Source organism: Condylura cristata, unplaced genomic scaffold, assembly GCF_000260355.1.
Source record: "Condylura cristata isolate star-nosed mole 26May11 unplaced genomic scaffold, ConCri1.0 scaffold00019, whole genome shotgun sequence".
In the NCBI taxonomy this organism is placed as follows: domain Eukaryota; kingdom Metazoa; phylum Chordata; class Mammalia; order Eulipotyphla; family Talpidae; genus Condylura; species Condylura cristata.
The window spans coordinates 34,253,883-34,267,754 of record NW_004567120.1 but is presented as its reverse complement, the minus strand read 5'-3'; positions in this window follow the sequence as shown (position 1 = coordinate 34,267,754).

Here is a 13,872-nt window from a genome sequence, read left to right as displayed (position 1 = left end):
AACACAAATAATGAACAACCATATACCAGAGACATTTTGCGGGGGTGGAGTGGGGAATGGGATCAAAAACGGGGGGGTGGGGAGGGAAGTGCACGGGATTATGGTGATGGCACACGGGTGACTTGGTGATGGGAAACTCGCAGGGATTACAATTGAGATGGAAAAAAATGTACAAAATGATGTAAAAATAAACTTATAAAATAAAAAAAAAGGAGGAAATGCACTGAATACCATCTAGACCCAATATTCACCATTCTTCTTTCTTGCAGGTTCATTCAGAGAAAGCTTCTTGATTAGAAATCAACTCAATGGGAAAGCTGACAACTCAACAGGAAACGTGGTCAACTTGGGTACCATCGGGTCTATGGATGAAAGGGGTGAATATCCAAGTGCAAATGCCACCACAGCCCACACCTCCAGCTGCTCTCCAGGGCCGAAAGGCGACTTCTCATGATGTCCGGTTACTTCGTTAGATGCAGAGAAGAGCTGGCTCTTTCTCCCAGGCAATGCTTTCCCCAGCATGCAGCGAGCCTGGCCCATCATGAGGATTTGTCTAGCCCTAAGGGAAATATGTGTAGGTTGTCAAACAAGAGGCAAGAAAGGTGTGTGTGCGTGTGCGTATGTGTGTGTGTTGTGTAAATACAAGCACGTGAGTCTCTGTGTATACATATTACTAACTGCTTCTTTCAGACCATGTAGTGCGTATCTTCCTTCTATTTTTGGGAGCCTGAGGGAATGATGGAAACTGGGATGATGATAATCCCACCTGTGAACGATACTGAATTCCCAATATTGTTTTGAGAATGAAAATCAAAATTAGATACTATATGTAAAGTAGTGTATACACTGTCAAAAGCTGTACAAGTGCTATAAGAAGCATTTGTCATAGATACATACTATGTTGTAACAGAATGAACAGCAATAAAATATACTGAAGGCCATTTTCATGTACTTTATGGTCACTGTTTTAGTTGACAGCACCAAACAAAAATTATTTCTTGAAACTGAAGATATACATTCCAGAAGGAAAATACCATTCTTGTCTAAGTATTTCTATAGCTTGGACTGTAGTCTCAAGCATCAAAGAAACCATGAGAGTAAGAAGGCTGTTTTCCATTCTGTACTTGTATGTGTGCCGCCCCCACTGGGGGCCAGAAGACAGTGACAAGACTGCCACTCTATAGGAGGCAAGAGCCCAAGCCATGGTTCTCACTACAGACTGACAACTAGCAGCTTGTTAATTACATATTTCCATTAATGGGATGAATTCCATTGTCTTTCTGGATGACAATCTCCCTTTCAATGCATAGATGTCTTATTTTGTGCTGCACTCCTTAGCAACCCAGCGACTATGTTCTGACACACTTCCTCACGAGCCCTGAAGCTTTAAAAAATTGTTCTTGCAGCACTTGAGTTTTTCCTCCCAAGTTTTTAAAATAAAAGTGTTTTAAAAAGAATTGTGTTAATCAGGAATATATAGATGCAGCATATGTTTCTATCATAGCATACTTTTGGAAGTCTTATCACTTAAGAATACGATTGTCTTCTGTCTTACGAGCAAAAAGCAGGGGACAAGCTAAAGGATATACCCAGAGCTGACTTGCATGGGCTTTTTCTGTCAAGGAGTCTGCATTTGGCCAGAAGGAATTCTCGAGAAGGACCTCATGACACACCTTACAGAGCTTTCTATATACAACAATGTGTGGGAGGGCAGTCACAAATACCACAAACAAGGAAAAAATAAAAATGGAGATTTGATAAAATGGAAGTTCACTAATCTTCCAAGTCAGTAACTACAAAATTGTGGTTGAAAATCTCAAACGGGTATTGGCATATAAAAATACTTCCCTGATGATACCTTTCAGAAAATTAAGTTTTATACTCCAGGACTGGAAGTAATACTATATCCCAGGCATGAGATTGAATTTCAAATAACAGTTACAATCCTGAAAGGAGAATTAGAGAAGACACAGAGATGGAGTAAAAGCTGAGGAGAAACAATGGTGACCATGTGCTGAGACAGGCATCATGTCATATAGGAACAAATCCTCAAAAGTTGGAACCAAGCTGATAAATTACCTTTGAGGATGCACAGGGAGATGGTGAATGATATGGAATACAGAAGTATAAGACCCTAATTTAAAACACAGAAGTTTAACATGCACATGCAAAAATGAAACTAGACCACCATCAACACCATATCCAAAAATTAATGAAAAATGGGCTTTGATGTAATATTTCAAACAATAAAATACACAGAAGAAAACATAGGTACTATCTCCTCCATGCCCACCTAAGAGATGTGTTTGGGAACTTGACTCCAAAACAATAACAAACAAAGGGGACTACAAGCAAAAGCTTTCTGCACAATGAAACTATCATCAAGACAAGAAAGCATATGACTGAACAGAAGATATTTGCATCTAATCAAAGCAAAACCTAAAAACTCAGAAAACAAATGATCTGGTTACAAGTGGGTCAAAGGATCTCAGTAGATTCTTCCCAAAGGAAGACATACAGATGGGCAACGATCTCATGAAAAGACGTCCATATTCTCTTTGTGTCTGGGAAACACAAGTCACGAGACCATATCAGCTCTCACCTGTGGGAGTTACCATATCCAAAAGTCAAGAAACAAGGGTTGGAGAGGATGTGGAGGAGCAGGGAGCCCTGTACACTGTTGATGGGAATATAACTGGTGTGGCCATCCTGAAAAGCAGTATGGAGAGTGCTCGAAAGATTAAAAATAGAAATTCTGTAAGATCCAGTTATCCTGCTTCTGAGTACTTACCCTAAGAATACTAAAAGACTAGTCCAAAGAAATACATGCTCAACTATGTTCATTTCAGAATTATTTACAATAACCAAAAAACCGTTCACAGCCTAAGAATCTACTCATATGTGGCACACAAACAAAACCAAGACTGAACTAAGGGAGGGGGAGGGAAGGTGTGTGTGGGTAATCTTGGTCAGAGGGATCAAAGCAGACCCTCCCTGGTGGTGCGAGGATGGGTTAAAGCGCAGACCTTAATCGAGGAAGGAACAGAGAAGAGTGGGGCTTTGGAGTATGGAGTCGTGATAGCCCGGCGGTACAGAGTACAGGTCTACCAGCCTGCCGGGGGTGGGGGTGGGGGGGAATGGCCAGCGGATGGAGCAGGGCGACTCATCAGGCACAAGCAGAAGTGCACGGTTAGCAAAGGACTCAAGAATTGTAAGGCAAGAGCCTGTCCCAGAGTGTTATTTTCAACAGGCGGACAGCAAGTAAGACAGCCAGTGCTCACATCTTCTGAGGAGTTTGCATGTTGTTACGCTGACGCCCTTCACCCACCTCTCGTGGTTTCCCGCACCTGTTTCCTCTCCCTCCTCCCAATGCAGCAGGCTGCCAGTCTAGGGTCAGCAGAGGCTTGAACATAGATGGCAACTTCCTAGCTGAGTAACCTTAGTTACGATTCTTTACCTATTTTTTAATTTCAGTTTTGATAATTATAAAATGGGAATAAATAAATTAATACCCCCAGGGTCTAAATGAGGACTAAACCCTAAAAGACTCGAAGGGGGGTGTTGTCAGCACCTGGAGGCTGCCCTGTTTACTCATAAGTAGTGTTACTCTTGTTATTCTTGCTATTTTATGAAAATATCTTTCAGATAAAGCTCAGAGATTTCAGAATATGTGAAGAGGAACTGCCCTTGTTTGGAGTAACCTGGCAGAGAGGACAGAGGATAGATAAGATGACTTGACATAAAGTGAGGACCCTTTGTCTTCTGTGCTGCTTAAATAATGTATGGCCAGCAGCCTCACTCGCCGCGGCAGAAAATCGTCTCCGTTTAATGACAGAGTGCCTGGGTACTTATGGTGTTAGTGTCACTGATTGAAGGGCTTGTACTTATCATCATAAATGTCAAGATACTGATGTCTCTTTTTTTCGACTCCACAAACATCTTTACCTGCCTATGCCACGGGGGAAGGAAACATCTAGGACAAGAAAACAGAACGAAAAGAGCAAAAACGACTTGAGATTTTTTTTCCCCCGTCAGCCATCATCCTTATTATTTTCTGGAATTTCACTGTAGCTTTGTTTGGTCATTTGAATTTATTTCCCCTGTTGAAATACGTAAGGACATGCTAAAAGTCCTCACAGTGAGCTCTGTTGCCCGGGAGCTGCTCATTATTTCACTTGGGGTCACGGGAATGGATCTAACGGACATGGCAGATATTGCAAACACCTCTAAAATTTGATAGAGACATCAACTAATAGTCACAGGTGCCTAGAGAACTGGAGAAGAAAGTGAAACCTGCCTGTTCTCACGGCCACACTGCTTTCCACAGTACATTTATCCTAAAATGACTCTGAAATCATGGCAAGAGATGAAATAATTTTAACAGAGATTGAAAATATCCTTGTACACTGCCATTTTTATTAGGGAAGGGCCAGGAGGACTGGGATGAACACACCCTCTCTCTCTGTAGATTCACATAAGCATCCTGAAAACATAAAATGAACTCTAGCTCCCTAGTGGGTGACAGAATCCTTCATTGAATTTAATGAGTCAGTAATATTCATCCCATCTTCTCACATGAATAGGTTTCTGTGTTGCACAATTTCATCATCCTCATGGTCTCTCGGGTCCCCTTATAACTTGACATTCTATGACTTTCATCATGAACATGCTGATGAATGCCTACATGCCAGAAAACCCTCTCATTGGATTTTCTAAGTTTACAACTTTCTAAAAGCTGGTGGTGACCCTGAATTACACCAGGCATTTTTGTACACCGAGAGGCTGCTCAGTTTTAGAGTACTTTTCTGACATGGAGATTTCTTCTCCCTGTTCCTCACCTGCCCTCACCCTGGATGAAAATAAGTTCACTATTACCTCCAAAGCTAAGCTGCTTCCTGATTAGAAAGAAGACCTTACAAGTCTTTCCCTATCATTTTAAGTGAAAAGTAACTTTATTTTTAACCTCAATAACAGACTACTGTATAACACCCAGATTATTACACAGCACTGTATCTGAGACTTTTGAAAATCAGGGGGGGATTTCTGTGAGTAGCCAGAGCTCTTACGGGTAACCTGTAGACATCTACGACTATTAATTGATGTCTCTATCAAATTTAAAAGTGTTTGCAATATCTGCTGGGTACATTAGATAAATACCTGTGACCCCCAAGTGAAATAATGAACATCTCCCCTGCAACAGAGCTCACTGTGAGGACTTGTTGCATTTCAAAAGGGGAAATAAATTAAAACAACCAAACAAAGCTACAATTAAAGCGAGTAAATGATAAGGATGATAGCTGATTAGTGTGTGTGTGTGTGTGTGTGTGTATGTATGTATGTGTCTCTCTCACATATACACAAACACACATATACTGGCACCTCTAGCTTACACCCCAGTTCTTGTGTGCATAAATAATTCTTTAAAGAAAAAAAAAAAAACAAAGTGCCCAAAACAAGACAGCTAAAGGAGATCACTAGGTAAAGCAAGTAGAAAATGTTAATGACTGTAGAAGTACAAAAAAAAAAGTACATGTATAGACATTCATGTTATTTTCTCTAGTTCTGTGTGTTTTTGAAGGTTTTCACAACGTGAATGTTCCTTGAACCAACGTCCACAACTAATCATAATACACTAATTCAACTTATTTCTAAAACACCAGCAGGGCCATCAACACCCTGACCTAGACAGTAAATCTCTATTAATGTGGTCAACATGCAGCTTATGTTCTTTAACAGCAGCATTTAGTTAAATGCAACCAAAACAGTGTTTCCCCGTTAGTACTAGTAGGCGTAACTTCCCCCAACATGTACTGTTACAATCTTCTGAACTCAAATGAAAAATGTATGCTTACTTTAGTTAAATATAATCTTAATAAATTCAACCACTTGTGTTCACCTGTCAAAACAGCTAAAATGGTTTTCAGATTTACCACATATATAAATTTATTACGCATACTTTTAATGACTTTTTTTCAATTATATATGTTTGAATGAATATCATCCAGGAGAAAGCCCTATGGCATGTCATATTTCTCTAATAATAAACATCTTTTAGAGCATTTTCTTACTAATATCTTTTCAAATTACAAAGTATAGTTCGTAGATACACCATGCTTACACATACGCAATCAAAATTAAATTTCACATCCAAGCTGTGAGCTGCATTTTACAGATGACTAAGCCAAGGCTCAAAGAAATTAAGAGCAATGTTTCTTGACATGTCTAGACAACATTTAGAAGAAAGTAAGGAAAAAGACAAGTAAATAGCCTAGAAGTTTGCATATATATGAAGAAGAGATTACATAACTGTAATTAAGTAACTGAAGATGAGAAGATAAACAAATGTAGAAATTGAGACCACTCCAATGGAGAAAAGATGGTGGGAGATTGGTAGCTGAGTTATTTGTGCCAGCCAGCAGAGGGCACAGAATATTCACAGAGATCAGTTTCCTTAGCTGTAAAATGGGGCTAAGACCTGGGCTTGCAAGATTCCTAACAGGACTAGATGCACTGAGCATGTAAAACATATGACATCTGCATTTTGCCCCATGAGAGAGAATAAATATGTGTCATTTCACTCTTCCATCCCACCCACCAAAACCTTGATACTTCTAGTGCACTGAAATCAGACCTCCTTTTTCTAAAGCACTTAACCCCCTACAGATGGGGTGCCCAACTGTTAGACTTAACAAGGAGGAAGTGGTGAAGATAATCCTCAGAGCTTGTACTTTCTTCCACAGGCATTCTTTCTTTCTCCTCTGTTGCTCCCTATTTTTCTCTCATGGCTATTTTTCCTGATTTCATTTGGCCCCTTTCATAATAGTTTGTAGCTTAGAGACCATCAGAACATATACTTCCGGTGCCCTTAATAATAACCTCTCTTCATTTCATGTTTATAGTGATGAAAGCATAATCATTAACTTCCTCATCTGATAGTCATGAGAATTTGATTCACTGAAACAGACAGACCAGTGGTTTGATCCTCCACAGACACAGAAGGAAACTGAAGGTAAAAGAGTTACATGAAACAGCAAGTACATGCCAACTTTAATCCTCCTGTACTTGAAGTATGACACCAAGTCATCTACCACCCATCAGAAACCAGAAAGTCACCACTGAAAACTGCTGCCCACAACCATTTCCCCCCTAAATAATGTTTTGCTATCTTCCATAAGAAATGTCCACATAATGTACTGGTCTCCTTAGCAAAAGCCACAAACACTGAGATGAAAATGCAATAATTATACTCAATAGATGGATAATTTGGAGAAGGCTGTTTTCCATCATCACTATAAATGTTTCCTGTGCTTACAGAAAATGGTCCTCTGAGTATTCTTTTTTCCTCTTTTGCACTAAGTTGCATTCTATAGATATTTTTCTTTAACCCGTTTCTGTAGAAAGGACCTCTACAGAACTTAATGTCTGGCATGAGATTTGCTTTCAAGATGTGCAAAAAGTAGGGCAGTCTTGGGTCCTTTAAGTCAGTTCTTCAAGTACAAAGCCTGATAGCTTCTGACATCAAAATTTGCTCAGCACATCTTTTCACATTCTTACAGAAAATAAGAATTTGTCTATCTGAATCAATATTTACTCTTTGTTTTTTTTTCTTTTGTTATAATGACAATCTCTTATTAAAATAAAGTAACTCTGAGGTCATTCATTGTGGTCAATTGTAGTAGTCTCAAAATATTTTTACTAGTAATTGTAAATAGCATTGAGGAGCTATCTGAAAAAAAGGAGTAACTGTTACATGATCAACAGTTTTCAGGGAACTATTCCACTCAGTAGCTGTGGCAACGGGAAGTTTGACATAGCCCTCTACGTCGAACAAGACAGAGTAAAAAACAGACCACATATGCATGAAAATTTTAGTACATGGTGAATGTAGCACTTTAATTCGGGGGGAGGGGAAATGGATGTTATAGGAAATAGTGTAATGACAAATGGCTATTTATTTGAGAAAATAAAAGTTAGATTCCTATCTTATACCACATGTAAAAATAAATTCCAGATGTTTTAAATAACTAAACATGTAACTAAAAATATTATATGAAGACATCAGAGAAATTTTTCATATTGTTGAGGTGGGAAAGGCCTTCAAAGATAAGACAAAAATTCCCAAATCATAAAATAGAAAATAGGCAAAATTGAAACTTTAAAAGTGCTATCCATAAAAAAGATACAACAAGCAAAGTTAAAAAGCAGTGACAGACCATCAAAAATATTTGCAACATATAAAGCAAATAACTGACATCTGGAGATTATAAAGAGTTCCGATGAATCAATAAGAAACAAAAAATAAGTTATATGAACAAACAATTCAGAAAGGGAAACCTAAATGACTAATAGATACATTAAAGGATGCCAAAGCTCACTAACAATAGAAACATTACTAAATAAAATGAGACTGATGTTTAAATTCATCAAATTGGGAGCCATTAAGAATTTATAATATCCATTTGGAAAAAGGTATACAGAAAGCACGTCTATACTTATAGTTGGCAATTAAATTCATGTAGCCACTTTGGAGGGAAATATGACAAAATTTTAGTTATGCATATTACATGACCCTACAATTCCACATCCACACCCTTACCCTAGAGAAATACTAACACATATATGAATAAGTATGATTGTCCACAGTGTTTACTTTGACATTGCTAATTAGAGTAAACAAACTGGAAACAATCTAAATATCCATTAACTTAGAAATGGTGAAACAAGTCATGGTGCATCCACATAAAGGAATATGATACAGCAGTTTAAAAATACTACACAGAATTAAACACTTCTGTTTAAGTTAATATTAGAGGTTTTAGCTATAGCAATAAGATAACAACAGGAAATAAAAAGAATCCAGGTTTTATTTTGCAGCAACATGGATGGGGCTGGACAAGATCATGCTTAGTGAAATAAGCCAGAAAGAAAAGGAAAAATACCGGATGGTTTCACTCATAGCAGGAGTATAACAGACCAGGCGAGAAAATAACAATAATGATGAACAGCTATATACCAGAGACATTTTATAGAGGTGGAGTGGGGAATGGGATCAAAAACAGTGGGGAAAGGAAATGCACTGGACTATGGTGATGGCACACGGGTGAATTGGTGATGGGAAGCCCAGGGTGATTACAACTGAGATGGAAAAAATGCACAAAATGATGTAATAATAAACTATTATATTATTTTTTTTTAAAAAAGGAATCCAGATTTTTTAAAAAAGTGAAATTATCATTAACTGCAGACAATATGATATTAAGTATTAAAAAGTCCTAAAAATGCTGCCAAAACCTATTAGAAACAATAAATGAACACAGCAAGCTGGAATGTTAAAAAAAAATCAACCTAAAATTGACTATACTTTATATATAAATGATGAAAGAGAAAAGAAATTAAGAAAATAATTACACTCACAATCTAATCAAAAGAATCGAGTACCTAAGAACTGACCTAGCAATGGAAGTAAAGGACTTATACAACCTCAAGATGTTATTAAAGGCTATAGATCGTAACATAAAGAGATAAAAATTATCCCATCCTCATGGATAGAATAAATGTAGTCAAAATGACTATTCTACCTAAAGCAATATATAATTGAATCCAATCTCCATCAAAATGACACTATTCTTCAAAGAAACTGATTCCAAAAATATTAAAATTTATATGGACTCATAATAACCTTCCAATAACTAAAGCAACACTGAGAAATCAGGAGGTAAACAGAGGCACATTTTACCTGACTTTAAGCTATACTATAAAACAACAATAACTAAAAAAATATTTGATTGGCAAAAAATAGACATGTGAATCAATGGAATAGAATTTAAAGACCAGAAATATATCCCCAAAAAGCCCACATATATATCAATATTTAATTCATGATAAAGGAGCCACAAACATAGGAAAAGGAAAGTCTCTTTAATAAATGGTGCTGTGATAGCAGTAAACACATGTAAAAGAATTAAGCTGAATCACTCTCTAACTCCATGCACAAAAGTAAATTCTAAATGCATAAGACTAGACTTGAAAAAATAAAACATATAGAAGAAATCATTGATGATAGTTTCATGACATCAGATAAAAGATGGTTTAGACACTTGACTCCTTCAACAAGAGAAAATAAAGCAAAAATAAACAATTGAGATTACCTCAAATTAAAATGCTTTTACACATTGAAAGAAAATATATGCAGATTTAAAGGATATCTTCCTGAATGGAGAAAATATTTCCATAATATATAAGGAACAGGGGTTCATATCAAAGATATTTAAAAAAATTAATAGCTTAAAAACAGTGCAATTAATAAACAGGTAATTTACCAAGGAGAATACCAAGAAAGTCAACAGCTACACGAAAAATGTTCATCATTTCTCTTAATAAAGGAGAAACAGGTCAAAAACCACAATGAAGAATATGATATATAGAACACTATATAGAAACATACAGAACATACATAGAATATATAGAAAAGAATTGCTTTTATGTAAAAATAATTACTACATTACTAGACATGACTTTATAAACACAGAGCAAAACTGTCCGGAAGAAGCACAAGAAACTAACTGATTACAATTTCTGGGGTATGGATTCAAGATAGTCAAAAGTTTTTTACATGATGAGAAAGTTTTCATTTGGTAGTTACATAATTTTTGAAATGATAGCAGCACTCACTGCAAATGACACTACAACCCCCTAATGAGGTCTCCCCCTCTTCCTTCCCCAGTTAACAACTGAGAGGGGGACAAAGGGAATCCCCCACTGAATCTTGTGACCTAGAATCAATACTGCATAATAAAGCACAATGACAGGAAACCTTTAAGGTAATTTTTTCTCTCCCTATCCCTAGAATATCTTCTCTTGCCTACTCCTTTAGATTAGTTCATTGATTCAATAGAGCCTGATGTAAAGACAAGTGTATTTCCTACTAGAACGTAAGCTCTGTGAGGGCAGAGAATGTCTGTATTATTCATCTTGGTGTCTCTGATTTTCCAGTCCTTGATTCTTAGATGTGTTTGCTAGAACAGTTCTAACCTCACTGCCCATGTCCCCTTCATTTATTGCCACAAACAATTCTACTCTCTATTCAGCAGATATTTATAAGTTCTCTCCTATATGCCTAGTGTTTACATCAAATATTTTGATGCAAGCCTACATATCTACTTTCTGCGCTCTCGACTGGCCTCCCTCCCTGAGGAAAAAATGGGTTAACAGCCACTAATACACTAATCTCCAAGCACATTCATTTGTAAACTGAGCTATCTGACTGGCAGGCAGGACAGTCCAGGATATAGAGACTGAGGAAGAGGACACCTGAGTGCCCAGTCCTGGGTGGCCACAAGAAGGGGACACTGGCCTGGAGGTGAGTCTTTTCTCCAGTACCTTGTTATGGCTATCATGAGCAGAGTGACGCACCTCCTTCCTGTTCATTCCAAGACTTATTGAACACTTTCTCTGGCCAGAAGCCTCAGTCCCTGCCTACAAAGAACACAGATGGTGCAGAGTGGGCTGCGGGAGTGTGGGATTTGAGTTAGGTGAAAAGCATAGGTAGTTGGGGGATCCCAGACTAGCTGCCGGACTTCCCTAACCCTCAGTGAAGTACATGACAATGTCTCTGAGCAAGAGCTATTTTGCAGCTTTAAAGCTCCTTTCTGCAAAGTGTCTGACACTTAGTAGGTGGTAGTAATTGTTAATTACTATTATTATTGATCTTACAGTCTTAACTAAGAGGGGGGAGATACTGAGAAAACTACCCCTAATACAAGGTAAACTACGTGTCACCAGTGGGGAGGGGAGGTGTGTCACAAGGCTGCAGACCAGAGGAAAATATATGACTCCCAAGTAATCGTAGGGATTGGGAAATTCTTTCGAGAAATGTGGCATTTCAAAATGGGCCTGAAAAGATGCAGAGAATTTCCCTAGGTAGGAAGGGAATGCTATGGCCTGTGTACAACCTTCCCTGTAAATAAAGGTATTACTATGCCAGACGTAGAATGGAATTGGTTAGGGTGATAAAGAAAAGGAGAGCGACACAGTTAAGATTACATATCTATAACAGCAAACATACATTTTGGCAGCAAATAAATGGATCATCAGGAATCACTTGCTTTATCCAGAGTCAGCAAAGAAAATAAAAAAAAAAAAAAGAATTGAAGCTGAGTATCAGGATAAAATCATTTTACTAGAAAGATGGTTTTCATTGTCAGACAATCTCCAAAGGAAAAGAAAAGAATCCATTGCTCGTGCATTCCATTGACTAGAAAATATCTTGAATACATATGACTCTTTTGATTGCTCGATTGAATGAAACGTCTTAAAACAGGAATGGGGAACACTGCCTTGGAATTTTGCTGTGGCGTCTACACGGTAGCCTACCCATGCACTTCTGTGCTCTCGACTGGCGCATCCCCTCCCCGTGTCCTGGTGCCCATTGCCCAACGGGGCTGGGACGCTCTGAGGTCAGGAATACTGCCACGTGCCATTCCCAGCATTCACTGCCACAGCCTCCTCAGCTTGGGGACCTCCACCCTCTCCTCACTCCCACCCTCCCAAGTCTTCATCATTAGGTGATACATCTAAGTGAAACCAGGACCCAGATTAGGTGATAGAATTGTTTTCTGGGTAACTGATTTTTGCCCCTCGGTGTATTGTCAGGCGAGTAGGAGATAGCATTCATTTTTGGCTCGTCTAAAATATGCAGCAACAGTTCTTTGTCTAACCCCAAGAACAGAGTGAAAATAAGGAAATTTCTGTAAATTTCCTAGGGATGCAACGGCCCGAAGTCACATAATGTGACTAACCTCAGGAAGACAGAGAGAATGCTTTGCGTCGTTTGCACCAGCTCATGCAAGAGGCTTCCCTGAAACAGAGTCAGTCAAAGTTGGGCCTCGTGGCCTGTTACTAGCCTGTGAACACTGAAGAGAAAACCATTTCCTCTTCTTTCTGAGTGGCTGGGATATCTCTGTCCTAACGCCTTTTGCCAGTGGCTCAGGGGAGGGTCTCAGAGGGTGTGTGAACATTCCAGGTGCGGAACTGATTGGGAAACCCCAGTGTGGCTTGGAAGTGGGGCCAGAGCGTGACCTGTGAGTTGTGAGAGACCATCTTTTGGCCTTTGCCCTGCTTTTTCAGGTTAACTGTACTTTTCATTAACTGTGGAAACTTGTGACATGGGGGCTGTTAAAAATGCAGAATCAACTGCTAAACATGGAGCTTCCCTATGACCCAGCAATCCCACTCCTAAGTATCTATCCAAAAGACACAAAAACACTGATTGAAAAAGATACTTGCACCCCCATGTTTATTGCTGCTTTATTTACAATTGGAAAAACATGGAAGCAGCCCAAATGCCCAAAAGTAGATGACTGGATTAGAAAGATGTGGTACATATATACAATGGAATATTACTCAGCAACCAAAAAAGAGAAACACATGTCTTTTGCAGCAACTTGGATGGAGCTGGAAAAGATCATGCTTAGTGAGATAAGCCAGAAAGAGACAGAAAAATACCGGATGGTTTCACTCATAGCAGGAGTATAATGGACCAGGCGAGAAAATAACAAAAATAATGAACAACCATATACCAGAGACATTCTGTGGGGGTGGAGTGGGGAATGGGATCAAAAACGGGGGGATGGGAGGGAGGGAAATGCACGGGACTATGGTGGTGGCACAGGGGTGATTTGGTGATGGGAAACCCGTGGGGATTACAATGGAGATGAAAAAAAATGTGCAAAATGATGTAAAAATAAACTTTAAAAAAAAAAAAGGCAGAATCATAGGTTCCAATATAACAAGATCCCCAGCAACCGCCGTGCACAAGGAAGCTGGAGTATGCCTGCAGGAAGAGTCTGGTCATTTCCACTGCTGGTAGGCGGG